This window comes from Oncorhynchus keta, chromosome 32, assembly GCF_023373465.1.
Source record: "Oncorhynchus keta strain PuntledgeMale-10-30-2019 chromosome 32, Oket_V2, whole genome shotgun sequence".
Lineage (NCBI taxonomy): Eukaryota > Metazoa > Chordata > Actinopteri > Salmoniformes > Salmonidae > Oncorhynchus > Oncorhynchus keta.
Window position 1 is genome coordinate 14,377,338 of NC_068452.1, and position 15,966 is coordinate 14,393,303.

Here is a 15,966-nt window from a genome sequence, read left to right on the forward strand (position 1 = left end):
GAGGCCATGATTATTTTCATCATTGTGTCAAGAGATATAGTACTAAAACACTTGAGCGTCTCTCTTGATCCTAGGTCCTGGCAGAGTTGTGCAGACTCAGGACAACTGAGCTTTGAAGGAATACCCAGATTTAAAGAGGAGTCCGTAATTTGCTTTCTAATAATCATGATCTTTTCCTCAAAGAAGTTCATGAATTTATCACTGCTGAAGTGAAAGCCATCCTCTCTTGGGGAATGCTGCTTTTTAGTTAGCTTTGCGACAGTATCAAAAAGGAATTTCGGATTGTTCTTATTTTCCTCAATTAAGTTAGAAAAATAGGATGATCGAGCAGCAGTAAGGGCTCTTCGGTACTGTCTTTCCAAGCTAGTCGGAAGACTTCCAGTTTGGTGTGGCGCCATTTCCGTTCCAATTTTCTGGAAGCTTGCTTCAGAGCTCAGGTATTTTCTGTGTACCAGGGAGCTAGTTTCTTATGAGAAATGTTTTTAGGGGTGCAACTGCATCTAGGGTATTGCGCAAGGTTAAATTGAGTTCCTCCGTTAGGTGGTTAACTGATTTTTGTCCTCTGGCGTCCTTGGGTAGACAGAGGGAATCTGGAAGGACATCAAGGAATCTTTGTGTTGTCTGTGAATTTATAGCACGACTTTTGATGTTCCTTGGTTGGGTGGGGTCTGAGCAGATTATTTGTTGCAATTGCAAACGTAATAAAAATGGTGGTCCGATAGTCCAGGATTATGAGGGAAAACATTAAGATCCACAACATTTATTCCATGGGACAAAACTAGGTCCAGAGTATGACTGTGACAGTGAGTGGGTCCAGAGACATGTTGGACAAAACCCACTGAATTGATGATGGCTCCTAAAGCCTTTTGGAGTGGGTCTGTGGACTTTTCATGTGAATATTAGTCACCAAATATTAGAATATTATCTGCTATGACTACAAGGTCCGATAGGAATTCAGGGAACTCAATGAGGAACGCTGTATATGGCCCAGGAGGCCTGTAAACAGTAGCTATAAAAAGTGATTTGAGTAGGCTGCATAGATTTGATGACTAGAAGCTCAAAAGACGAAATCGTCATTTTTTTTGTTGTAAATTGAAATTTGCTATCGTAAATGTTAGCAACACCTCCGCCTTTGCGGGATGCACGGGGGATATGGTCACTAGTGTAGCCAGGAGGTGAGGCCTCATTTAACACAGTAAATTCATCAGGCTTAAGCCATGTTTCAGTCAGGCCAATCACATCAAGATTATGATCAGTGATTAGTTAATTGACTATAATTGCCTTTGAAGTAAGGGATCTAACATTAAGTAGCCCTATTTTGAGATGTGAGGTATCATGATCTCGTTCAATAATGACAGGAATGGAGGAGGTCTTTATCCTGGTGAGATTGCTAAGGCGAACACCGCCATGTTTAGTTTTGCCCAACCTAGGTCGAGGCACAGACACGGTCTCAATGGGGATAGCTGAGCTGTCTACACTGACTGTGCTAGTGACAGACTCCACTATGCTGGCAGGCTGGCTAACAGCCTGCTGCCTGGCCTGCACCCTATTTCATTGTGGAGCTAGAGGAGTTAGAGCCCTGTCTATGTTGGTCGATAAGATGAGAGCACCCCTCCAGCTAGGATGGAGTCCGTCACTCCTCAGCAGGTCAGGCTTGGTCCTGCTTGTGGGTGAGTCCCAGAAAGAGGGCCAATTATCTACAAATTCTATCTTTTGGGAGGGGCAGAAAACAGTTTTCAACCAGCGATTGAGTTGTGAGACTGCTATAGAGCTCATCACTCCCCCTAACTGGGAGGGGGCCAGAGACAATTACTCGATGCCGACACATCTTTCTAGCTGATTTACACGCTGAAGCTATGTTGCGCTTGGTGATCTCTGACTGTTTCATCCTAACATCGTTGGTGCCGGCGTGGATAACAATATCTCTATACTCTCTACACTCGCCAGTTTTAGCTTCAGCCAGCACCATCTTCAGATTAGCCGTAACGTCGGTAGCCCTGCCCCCTGGTAAACAGTGTATGATTCATTTTAAGTCTAATACTGTGGATAATGGAGTCGCCAATGACTAGAGTTTTCAATTTTTCAGAGCTAATGGTGGGAAGCTTCGGCGTCTCAGACCCCGCAACGGGAGGAGTAGAGACAAGAGAAGGCTCGGCCTCTGACTCCAACTCGCTGCTTAATGGGGAAAACGGGTTGAAAGTTTCTGTCGGCTGAATGAGCAACACCGGTTGAGCATTCCTACAGCATTTCCTTCCAGAAACCGTGAGAAAGTTGTCCGGCTGCGGGGACCGTGCAAGGGGATTTATACTAACGTTACGATCTGTACTTACTGATGGCACAGACGCTGTTTCATCCTTTCCTACACTGAAATTACCCTTGCCTAACGATTGTGTCTGAAGCTGGGTTTGTAGCACAGCTATCCTCGCCTCGCCGTAAGACGATCGTTCTCCTGTATATTATGAGTACAGTGACTGTAATTAGAAGGCATCATGTTAATGTTACTACTTAGTAGTAAGGTTGTTGGAGGTCCTGACGAACCATGTCCAGATAAAGCGTCCGGAGTGAAAAAGTTGAGGGGAAAAACAAAAATATAAACGGTAATTAAAAAGTAAAAACCGTAAAGTTGTCAGGTAGCAAAATAGGTTGGCAACAAAACGCACAGCAACACGTAAACACGTCTGCCATCTGTTTTGTCACCAAAGCCCCATATACTACCCACCACTGTGACCTGTATGCTCTCGTTGGCTGGCCCTCGCTTCATACTCGCCACCAAACCCACTGGTTCCAGGTCATTTACAAGTCTCTGATAGGTAAAGCCCAGCCTTATCTCAGCTCACTGGTCACCATAGCAGCATCCACCCGTAGCACGTTCTCCAGCAGATATATCTCACTGGTCACCCCCAAAGCCAATTCATCCTTTGGCCACCTTTCCTTCCAGTTCTCTGCTGCCAATGACTGGAACGAACTGCAAAAATCACAGAAGCTGGAGACTCATATCTCCCTCACTAGCTTTAAGCACCAGCTGTCAGAGCAGCTCACAGATCACTGCACCTGTACATAGCCCATCCAACTACCTCATCCCCATACTGTATTTATTTTTTTTTTTATCTTGCTCCTTTGCACCCCAGTATCTCTACTTGCACATTCATCTTCTGCACATCTACCATTCTAGTGTTTAATTGTAATATTGTAATTACTTCGCCAACATGGCCTATTTATTGCCTTTACCTCCCTTATCCTACCTCATTTGCACACACTGTATATAGACTTTTTCTACTGTATTAATGACTGTATGTTTTGTTTATTCCATGGGTAACTCTGTGTTGTTGTTGTATGTGTCGAACTGCTTTGCTTTATCTTTATCTTATCTTCTCAACTAGCCTACCTGGTTAAATAAAGGTGAAATAAAAAATAAAAATCACCAATCAGCATAGTCTTTGCTTGTGTGTATCCATTACGTGCTTAACCAATTAAATGAATGTTATTATTAAGAGGTATGATGTATTTGCATGCATGAATGAATGACTGCCATTGGGCATGCCAATGAATAGATGTTCACTGATTGCTTTATCAAAAAGCAATCACATTGCATTTCGACTAGAATTACAGTATACATAGCACCTCTGCACAACAAAACCTCAATATCACCGATCATTCAAAGGAGATGGAGATTTAACATGTCGGTCCAACCTTACTCATTAATTTTTTTTCGGTCCAACCTTATTCATTTATCTTTCATTTCTAATACTCGTCATCATGCAGTTATAATGACTTTCTGACTCTTGAGGAATAGAACATGCAAAGTGAAATGAAATAAGGCTTCTGTCTTGTAACCGTCTTCATTTCTCCTTGGACTTGCAGATCAATTACGAAGCGGGATCTCCCAAAAGCTCCTTCTTGGAAGGGCATAGGTAAGACTGCATGCATGGAGGTTTCAAGTTTTAATGTCCCGTGCACAAGTACAGTAAAATGCTAGCTTTAAACCCAACAATGCAAGCATTTCGCTACACCCGCAATAACACCCAAAACGTCATTTTTTATTTGGTTTGCAGTAATCAATATCAATGTAGTACTAAAAATAACATAAGGTAGAACAAAAACACACAATAAATAAAAATAAGAAGAACACAAAGAAAGCTACAGGGTCAGTTCCAATACCATATTTAGAATGTGTAGGGATACAGGAGTAGTAGAGGTAGATACAGTGGCGTGAAAAAGTATTTGCCTCCAAAACCTAATATTAGATAAAAGGAACCTGAGTGAACAAATAACAACAATGACATACTTATGTCATAAACAAAGTTATGCAACACCCGATGACCCCGTGTGAAAAATAATTGCCCCCTTACACTCTCAATAACCGGTTGTACCAACTTTAGCTCCAATGACTCCAACCTAACACAGAATTCTACAGGAGAATGTCATGCTGCAAGACAACTTTTTTTACAGCACTGCATGTGTAAGGGTATGGTGACTAGGCAAGTTGCATTCAAATATAAAATTTATGAAATACAAAGTATTTTCAAATACTTTGTTTTCTTCACCTTATCTGGAGTGTACCTTTGCCACTAGGCAAGGCCAATCAAGCCCAAATAAAGTATTTGAAATGATTTCAAATAGTATTTGAACCCAACTCTGGTTGCATTGCACTGAATCTTAATGGGCATCTTGAATATGTGTAGACTTTTTTTCAAAACATTTCCACTCTCCGTTCATATTTAATTGTTTATTTGTAGAGACAGCCATGAATGAAGGAGAGAGGGATATTAGGGGAAGATGGAGATTTGACAAGGCCGGTGGGGCGTTGAGACAGATGGCATGACACACGAGTGAGACAGGCGAGAGGTGTCGCTCCCAGTTACACTAACCGATGGGCCTTGTCACAATCTGTGAAGTTTGAGCTTTTCACACAAAGCAATGCAGCACCCTTATGTACATTATTAGTAATAATATGATCATTTGGTTATTTAGCTTAGCCACAACCTGTTAAGCTAGCGCCTTCCACACTACTAGTCCTGTCTTATACAGGACTAGTAATAATATAATATGGTAATTTAGCTTAGGCGCTACCTGTGTCGCTGGCGCTTTCCACAGTACTAGTATACAGTATATTTGTTGGTAATTGACTTAGCCATAACATGAGAAGCTTGCGCTTTCCACACATAGCCTAGCAATGTGGCATGGCATCTGCTCTTATACAGTACTAGTAATAATGATTATGGTCATTTAGCTTAGCCACAACTTGTGTAGCTAGCACTCTCCACACAAAGCATACTAGCATCCTCTCTTAAACAGTAGCCTACTATGCAGACCCTGGCAACATCTCTGATCCAGTGCCACTATGACTATGATTGTATCTCATGGTCCAGTGGCATAAAAAAAATCTGAAAGACAAACTTCAAATGGCCCAAAACCAACTGATGAGAATTATACTCAAGCTCAGCTCTAGAATGCACATTTGTCCTAATAAATTCAGGGAACTGAACTGACTTCCAGTTGATCTCCGGGTGGTGCAGATCAAACTGTTAATTTTAAAAGTTATGACCTTGCCCCCAGTTACCTGTCTGGTTATTTTAATTTAATTAGAGACTCTCGTAGCCATCACACCAGAGCCAGTGTTACCATTACCAGACCGCTGCACGATAGGAGCATGGCTGGAAAAAGCTATTTTCTTAACACTGGTGCAGAGGAATGGAATGGTGTACCAAACCATATAAAATCTATCCCTATGCAAGGGAGTTTTATGATAAACCTTAAAGGGATAGTTCACCCAAATGACCAAATAACATATTGGTTTATGACAACAATCTATGCTTTGGTTTAGTTTCCCTGGGACTGTTCCAAGTGCATTTGTGGCACAAATCCCATTCAAGTTATGGGACCGATATTAGCATTTTTCGCACATCATATTCAAAACATCTATACGTGACTTTGTTAAGCTTCACAATCAATTTTTGACACTTTTGGATGATTTGAAAGTTATGCATGAAAAATGCTAATATCGGTCCCATGACTTGATTTAGGATTTGTCTCACAAAACCATATCATGCATTGCTGTCATACCTTGTCCATAGACTGCTTACAGGGTAAGGAAACCAATGTGTCATTTTGTAATTTGGTGAACTATCCCTTTAAGAAATGGTTTATGAGCTAAATGTTTTAAAGCGACAGAGGCTAAAAGAAAGTATCAATGAACGTTACTTGGTCATCTATTTTATTCCGTTTGCTCTTTCTTCCCTATTGATGATGTATTTTAGATTTATTTTGTTTTCATGTTGCATATTTTGGTTTTAAAAGTATTTTCAAGAGGACCACAATGAAAATACATTTTTAAACTCATCCTCCATGATTTTAATGCCATTGCACTGTATCCACGTGTGTGGTTGTATTGTGTTTAAATGGTCCCTCCGAAAAAGATCTATGGTAATTTAGTGTAGCCACAACGCAATGTAGCATTCACTCTTGTGCAGTACTACTAATATGATATCATTTTGATGCATACATTTTAGCAGACCCTGTCAAAGCAACTTACAGTAAGTAGTACACTGGGTATAGGTTAACTGTATGTGGCCCATGCAGGAATCATACCCACAACTATTGTATTGCAAGCATCATGGCATAATTGAGCCATTGGAACCACCAATAGTAAATTGAGTAGCTTACTGCTGAGCATAGTGTGTTTGAGAGGTTTTTGTTCACTAGCAGGAACCCCTTTCAGCTTTGATATTTGTCTGTGTTTGTTTTTTAATGTTCAGCCAACATTCTTCCTACCTATCGAGAGGTTTTGCAGTGTGCTAATTCATAAAACATAAATAGCCTTTTTTTTTCTCGACACAATCACTCTGCAATTTGTTTGTTGGAACTGCCCTCAGCGCACGACCCCGGTATGCACTAAATAATTTACAACCAAAACACGGAGAATCGAGATTGGAGAAACAGGCGGCAAAGTTATTTTACAAAAAGGAACATGGCTCCACTAATATTTTTAGACAAGAAAGCGAAGGTGGTTGGGTACTTTCACTGCATCTTCCAAAAAACGGACACAAAATCTACCTTTGAACGATCAACATCAATCTAGCGCCATCTTTACAGTCAATAAAAGCCTTTTTTGTAAAACCATGTTTTTGTAAATCTTCTCCCTCATCCCCAACCACCCCCTGCCAAGTACCCCTTGTGTTCAAATGTAAACAGCATCTCATTTTCTGTTTTATCTCTAATTATCTCCTGTCATTTTCTCGCAACAGGAGTCTTCTGAAATCGGTGGAGGAGGAGCTAAACCAGAGGTAGGCCCAGCTATGTCTTTCCTTCCCCATTTTTCTCGTTTTTACTCCCCCTTCTTTCTGTCTCTCACTGAAACTTTCTTTCCTATCCTCTCTTCTCATTTCTATCTCTCTATATAGGACAGGGCTCAATTGGAAAAATAAATGTGACTTCCCTGGATAAATAAAAGGTCTTCTCTTTCTGGACTATTTTATTCTCATCCCTTTCCCCTCATATTTTTCCTCATTTTCAGCCTCGCTTTCTCCTCGCCTTACTTTTCGCTCTTCCTCCCCCCACCTCTCTCTTGCACTACTCAATATTTAATGTGACCTGCCTCTGTGCTTGTCCGAGTGAAATGGATGACTAACTTGCTTTAGAACCACGTCCGCGGAGACCGGGGTGATTTCTCACCCTTGCTGAGGCGTTAAAGCCGTATGCCCAGTTATAGCGCAGAGGGACTGAAAGCCGGCGGGATGTCCGCTATTGTTTATTGTAATGTTTGTCTCGTTGCGGCTAGCGTGGTGTGCTGCTAGCATCCATTAATTCTCAGCATTAGGGTATTAAAAAAAATACACCTCATGCAGGAAAGATACATGCACACTGATTTCCAATACACAAGTGACGAGCAGTTGCTAGATCAGTTTATGCTGTATATAGCCAACTCCAATGTTCGTTGTCTTGCCACACGTGACGTTTGGTAAGACAAAACAAATGGATAGCTCGACCCGGTTAAAAATAAGGCGTTGACTGTTTCAGGTGCCTTCTCTACTTTCATCTTTGTTGATGAAATGGCACTCAAATGTTGGCCGGTTCACTACTAAAGACGTCAGCATGCTTCAGTCGGCTAGGCGAACAGCACGAGTGTGCTCGCATACTCCCTCAAAAGACCTCTGCTTGAAAAACAAGATAAAAGCGGAAATAGTACATTTTGTTCGTTTTGAGACGCCATAGTCAGTATACGCTTCCTCAAAGTAGTCCGAATGAATCCAAAATAACGCAAGAAATATCATTCATTTTGCCGAGGAGATCTTAGTTGTGCAATACATCCAAACTAAGGTGTTTGGTGCAGTATTTCTCAACCAAAATAATTGCATGAAAAAGAGTCACCGCTCGTTGAATGACAACAGACTTTACTGAGGAACCCCTACTGTTGAACAATCACTGATGAAGGGACATAGACTTCGGCTACCAACTTCAGTTTGCCTCAAGAAAAATAATGTGTCCCCGAAAAAACCCTCACCGAAGTCCAAAAACAAACACATTATATGCACAAACTCTTCCGATTGGTTACGGTTGGGAAGAATGCGGACGCCTTAAGCTAGACCTCACATTGAAATTAATAATGGTGCATATCATCACATTTCACTGTTGAAATGTTTTGGACACGAGGTGCCTACTAAGAATTTTTCTACATTGGACAGGAGAAGAGCATGCATCCCCAATGCTGAAATTCTGTTCAAAAGGATTGTTGTTATGGGGTGGATCTTTCTTCATCGCTCATAAACCCTTAGAAGTGAGTCCTCAGCTGATTCTGAGCCAAGATTGAGAAATGTCTCTACCACTGTACCTCTTCAGTTCAATACCACTACAAATAATTATATTGTATTAATCCCAGAGGGGCAACTATAAAGGCATTAATAAAGTTGTATTGAATTGAAATGTACATCCCTCTTCTCCCTTGGGGGACACGAGACTCATTTAGATGGTGGTGATGATTGTGGTGATAATGATGGTGGTGACCATGATGATGAAATGCAACAGTAAGTCCTACTGTCTTCAACCTCTTTCTCCTTGCAACTTAACTGTCCTCTTAACATTTCATCTATAAATTGTATCTATACATTTTTTGTTATGCAAATTATAGGAACTGGCTACTCTACCAGAGGCCAGGTTCATGTTCATTAAGCGTTTCTTATTGGACAAGTCCAGGTAGCCCGTCTTTTTATTTACTGTGTTTTCTTCCATTTGATGACTTATAATGCCAAATAGTGCCTAATGAACGTGACCCAGGATATACACTTGAGTGTATGAACACCTGCTCTTTCCATGACAGACTGAATCCAGGTGAAAGCTATGATCCCTTATTGATGTAACTTGTTAAATAAACTTCAATCCGTGTAGATGAAGGGGAGGAGGCAGGTTAAAAAAAGATTTTGAAGCCTTGAGACAGTTGAGACATGTATTGTGTATGTGTACCATTCAGAGGGTGAATGGACAAGACAAAAATATTTAAGTGCCTTTGAACAGGGTATTGTAGCAGGTGACAGGCCCACCGGTTTGATACAACAGTTTCCTGTGTGTATCAAGAATGGTCCACCATCCAAAGGACATCTAACCAACTTGACTCCTGTGGGATGCATTGGAGTCAACATGTGCCAGCATCTTTGTGGAATGGTTTTGTTGCCTTGTAGAGTCCATGCCCTGACGAATTGAGGCTATTCTGAGGGCAACGGGAAGGGGGGTGCAACTCAATATTAGGAAGGTCTTCTTAATGTTTTGTACACTGTATATGATACACAAATAAAGGTATAACTATTAGTACAATAGGTTGTTCTAATAGTTATGCCTTATCTCTCTCTTTGTGCCAAGGGCTCCACAATGCGGCCCAAAGAGCCTCCACCACCGCCTCCCAACGTCAAGGTATGACAAATTACTCTCATTGTCCATATTTTGAGACTGAGAGCGTAGTGTTTTCTCACATATAAACCTGCAAGATGATCTATTTACTACAGTGTACACACAGGAATCATTTTGTGGCACCACTTTAAATTGAACATAGCACAACATTTGTTTATATTTCCTATAGCCCTATTGTGTGCAATAGAGCATAATATTTGAGGTATTTCTTGGTGTGACTTTACATCTAATGATGATGTTTACATGTTGACGTGTGTGCTTTGATGCCGATCCTGTAGCGTTGGGGGTCAAATCAATTTCAACGTATGATTTTATTTTACAAATGTAATTTGTTTCAATTCAGTTGACTTCATTAAATGGGAATTTACCAGAACCCTGATATCCTATCTCTTTGTTTTGTATTTTGCTCTTAGCCCATTCCCATTCCACAGGATGTTGCCAACTCCCCTGCACACCATGGCTCCCCTGCACACCATGGCTCCCCTGCTCACCATGGCTCCCCTGGTGACCATGACGACCACGGGGGGACCATAAAGCGTTGTCCAGCCACCGAGAGCCCCGCCCGCTCTGCCACCCATGTGCCGCCCCCCAGACTCCCCCCGCACAAGCAGCTTAGCTTAGGTAGGTAACATGGTTTAAAGGCATGCTCACAAACTGAATGGGATGCATTCTGGGAGATGTAGACAATTCTGTCAGAAATGCATTAATGTGGGTTTTCTTATCTTCCCTGCACTTAATTGGAGGACCAAAGCTGTGGTCCCTTTGAATGAATGAATGGGTCGGTGGGTGAGTGAGTCGAATGAATGAATGAATCAGTCAGTCACTTCAATTCATCACAATACCAACCACAATACCAAACCTGGACCACTTAGACAATAAGTGTGATGATGCTGAGATAAAAGCTACCACTGTTTTCAGGGATCTCTCCTTCCTCCTTCCAACCTTGCCAACATCCTCAAGAGGCTCCGCCCCACCTCCTCCCTGTCTTAGCCAGTCAGCTTTTCCAAAGTGGACCCTGTGGTTGCCAGCTAGTATTTATAGCCTGTCAGTTTAATTAGGAGCAGTGGTGTGTCTGGTGTTGGCATGCGATAATGTCACACACCCTCTCTGCCACATGAGTCACCCTCCAATACACTCACACAAACTTCCCCAGTTTCCACATCCTGTCCACTTCGAGCAGTCTGGTGGCTTTACTTCATCTGCATTTGACATGAAAGAACTGGACTAGTACCAGGGCTATTCCATCCTATTGTATTCTCATGTCCTGTTGTTTTCAGATATGTCAAGGTGAAGGAGAAGAGACGAGGAGTGGACGCCACTTTAGACTATTGAGACATCTTAGTTTAGTCACTGTGGTGATCTTAGGTATTATCAGTGTCTTGTTTCAGCACAATTTTTGTAATTGCTCAGTTCCCACAGAGCCACATACTCTCTTGCTTCCTTTTCACTCCCCACAGCACCATTCAGATTGTGGCTATTGGGGAATCATTTAAATAATGTAATATTTCAAAATGAATCAATAATTAAGTTCCCTTCTAACAGGCAATGGGTTCAGCCCATCAGAAGTGAGCGGGTATGCTGGTGTTGCCGAGAAGCAGTCTACTATGCCACCTTGTGTCACCACGAGGAAGGACAGGAAAGAGATTCCGGTAACATCATAGTCATTTAGCCTTGGTCAGAAGCTGTGCGTAAAAATTGGTGGCGACACTTTTGGTGAATTTTCTGTATATAATGCACTTGAAGTGGATTCTGTCAAATCCATAGTGCATTATAAGACTTCCTGTAAGCATTATGTGTTAAAAATATAGGTAGTAAAGTGCATTATATTGATAACCGGTCATGGCTGTCATTAATTCATTAATATCTATAATGAGGTGTTCATTATGTACATCATGTGTTATTGCATAATCTATTCATAATGCATTGCACAGCGCTGGTTCATAGAAAGTGTTATTTAAAATGTTTCTGACCTTTTCGCATTTTTACATACTAACTTTACTATGTGTTACCTGAAAGTAATTTATTTGGTGAATAATTAATGTAAATTGTGATTAATTCATTAACATGTCCTAATTTGTAAGTCGCTCTGGATAAGAGCGTCTGCTAAATGACTTAAATGTAAATGTAACAGCTATGATAAGACTTAAACTGTCATTGCAAAATAGATAATTATGCGGTTTTGCATTATGACTAAACATAAATCTTCTCATTCTTCTTAGAAGTGGATTTTTATTTGCACCCAGAGCTCTGAACAAAGAACATTTGTTATATGTTTACCTCATTAGTTACTCGTTAATAAGCAATGACTCATGATTTAAAGATCACTTATAGTTCACTTAAAGTGCTACCGTGTTTTTCCCAAGATATTACAGCACTGATAGACAGAGTGATGCCATTGTTAACGCACAGCTCAATAGAACTCTATAAGATCCACATATTATTTTCATATTTAATAATATTACAGTATAATATGCAGTATATTTTAACTATGATTGTTAATTATTCTACACTGACCTTGGTATGATGATGTCATTTCCTGTTTCCTCAGAAACCAATCAGTAATGGCCTTCCCCCCACGCCAAAAGTCCACGTAAGTCTTAACACCCCTTACCTGCTCTTACACACACGCATTGTCAAGTAGAAAACTATAACACTGTAGGAAAAAGCAAATGAGCACTAAGATACAGAAACAAAAGCACAAATGTGTTGATTACACATTCATTATCTAAATAATTTATGTGAATTGTAATTAATTCATTAGCAACCTAAAAGTAGTAGTTTTGAGTTCATAACACATTTGTAATTACCGCAACCCTCGAGCTAGAGATCCTGCCATAACTTTGTTTTAAAATCTATTTATTATATTGGACTGAATTTATAAAGGGTTTTTCCAGGTGCTCTACATTGATCAACTATAACTAAACATCTACATTCTGTTTTCGCTGCACAGATGGGAGCCTGTTTCTCCAAAGTCTTCAATGGCTGCCCTCTAAAGATCCACTGTGCGGCGTCATGGATCAACCCCGACACAAGAGGTGGGCCTCGTGCCAATTCATTTCTGTCTAACTGCTGTGGACCCTGATTCCATCAATTGCAGATAACAGGAAACTGTATTTATGCTGTATTTTAAGGACAGATCATGTGGATTTGTGTCAATGTTCAATGACAATGTCTGCAAGGGTGTGGGGTGTGCAGGTTCTGACAGACGGAGCACGGTTAATATTTTGACCAAACCCGCTGTGTGGTTTACCTTTATCTGCAATTGATTGGATTACTTTATTTTCAGTCTCGCGCTACCAGGTGTCCCACTGTATTCTTGTTCGAGAAAGGCTTGGAGAAACCTAGAACAGGAGTCTAAACTAACTTGACTTTCATCTTTGTCTTACCCTATGTCTTATTTGCAGTTTGCATGTGCTACTATTAGTTTCCTTCTTAGGCAGAGTCCTAAGCAATGTGTGTATTGTCCAAGTTTTACCGGTCTCTCTCTGTTATAATACTTAATAATTGTTTAATTCTCTGTTTTAGACCAATACCTGCTATTCGGTGCCGAAGAGGGCATTTACACTCTAAATCTCAACGAACTGCATGACTCCTCCATGGAACAGGTCAGTGTCTCGTTATTTCATTTGAATTATCTTTTTGTCAGTAAATTTCAATTGTTCTAACTGCTTCCAATGTTTTTACAGTGTAATGTATTAAACATAATCTATGTATTTATGTGAAGGGTGAAATATTCTCTGTCACATCATATTCCAAATTATAGTTACATTTGAATGCTTGCTTCTTTGTGACGTAAGTAAAGGATTTGAGGTTTGATCTACAAGGATTTGAGGTTTGATCCACAAGGATTTGAGGTTTGATCCACAAGGTTTTATCCACAAGGATTTGAGGTTTGATCCACAAGGTTTTATCCATAAGGATTTGAGGTTTGATCCACAAGGTTTTATCCACAAGGATTTGAGGTCTGATCCACAAGGATTTGAGGTTTGATCCACAAGGTTTTATCCATAAGGATTTGAGGTTTGATCCACAAGGTTTTATCTATAAGGATTTGAAGTTTGATCCACAAGGTTTTATCCATAAGGGTTTGAGGTCTGATCCACAAGGATTTGAGATTTGATCCACAAGGTTTAATCCACAAGGATTTGAGGTCTGTTCCACAAGGATTTGAGGTTTTATCCACAAGGTTTTATCCATATGGATTTGAGGTCTGATCTACAAGGATTTGAGGTTTGATCCACCAGGTTTTATCCATAAGGATTTGAGGTTTGATCCACAAGGTTTTATCCACAAGGATTTGAGGTTTTGATCCACAAGGTTTTATCAATACGGATTTGAGGTCTGATCCACAAGGATTTGAGGTTTGATCCACAAGGTTTTATCCACACGGATTTGAGGTTTTGATCCACAAGGATTTGAGGTTTTATCCAGAACTGGTCAATGAGACACGGATTATGATTTCATTTGACCACCTACAGAACTATTAAAAACAGATACTTTTTTTTTTATTTCCTAGCTCTTTCCCCGGAGGTGTACGTGGCTTTATGTCATGAGTAATAATCTGCTCTCCATATCTGGTAAGGATTCATCATAGAAACCTGTATTGCCACACATTGTTAATATATCTCAACAAATAACTGTAGTGCACACAAAGTTTTACGTTGTTTGTTTGTAGTTTCCAGAATAGAATAGATTCTCCAGACACATCATTTAAATGTACCTTTCGCCGCACACAATGACTGTGACAGACATTAAAAACATAAATCCTAAGCAACAATCTGTCATCAAGAGCATTAGTCTAATTTTATCATGAAATATGCACTTGTAAATGTAAATTCTACTTGTCAATACTTGCTCCAGATGTACATGCAGTTAGACGATGCACTTTTTGGTTGAAAATTAAAGATATTATAATTGCCTTCAAAGCATTCAAAAGGTGTGTTCGTTGTGTTTTTTGGCAGGAAAAGCCTCGCAGCTCTACTGTCACAATCTGGCGGGTCTGTATGAGCACGCTCGACAAATGCAGAAGCTGCCAATGGCCATCCCCACCCACCGGCTCCCAGACAAAATCATTCCAAGGTAAGAAGATGGCGATGCCTCTGTGTGTAGGAGTTTTCTGTGGGTAGAGTCCTACTTTTGAGACTTTGTTATTGTGATTTTTAGGAAACTTTCCATCTCCAACAAGATTCCCGACACCACGGGATGTCAGAAGTGCTGTGTGGGTGAGTAGTCATGGACATTCTCTTTCTCTCTCTCTCTCCCCCCTCGGTTTTCATCTCTTTCTACGTCAGACCCACTACTTTCCAACAAGTTGCTACATAATCTTGCTTCAAGATTGAGAGTAGATGCATCACTTCACTACATGTAATAAACACAATAGTTCTCCATTCCCCTTGTAACCAATTAGGACAATACTCTCTTCAACTGGGTACCAATAGTAGAAAGGTCTTTGAAATACATTATTGTGGTCCCAGCTTAGTATGATTGACAACCCCGGCTGACTACCAACTATTCCCCCTTAGTGAGAAATCCTTACACGGGCCACAAGTACTTGTGTGGAGCCTTCCAATCCAGTGTGGTCATGTTGGAATGGGTGGAGCCCATGCAGAAGTTCATGCTCATCAAGGTAATAATTTTTGTGCCTGTTCAGTTTGCCAGGCTCACTCTCCCCAAACCTTTGAGGAGTGCTGACAGCCCATGTCATAGCCATATAAGAGTTTGGCCATTGAGGTTTCAACCAAAAACAAAAAAGCATTGACACTAGCTATGCTAAGAGTATCCGGGGAAGAATTGACTCATAACAATCCACAACTTTCCCCTAACTGCCCTGTCAAATGGAGGTGTTTGAGATATGCTAAGATACATCCCTTTACTTTGTAGCCTACATGCTAATGGAAACACACTTCCCTCTTCCTAAAAACACTGACTTCCCCCTGCCCGCTGGCACTGGAAGTGTTTGTGTTTGAGATAAGCATGCTAACCCACCAACATAGACTAAGCTACCCTTGCTTTGAAACCGACGAGCTAATGCTAAATGCTTACCCTTTTATTTATGTTTTGTTCTATATA

General features: G+C 40.7%; 1 pseudogene; it reads left to right on the top strand.

Moving 5' to 3' along the window:
- Positions 1-15,966, top strand: part of LOC118365067 (mitogen-activated protein kinase kinase kinase kinase 3-like) — a 97,032-nt pseudogene that overhangs the window by 78,417 nt on the left and 2,649 nt on the right.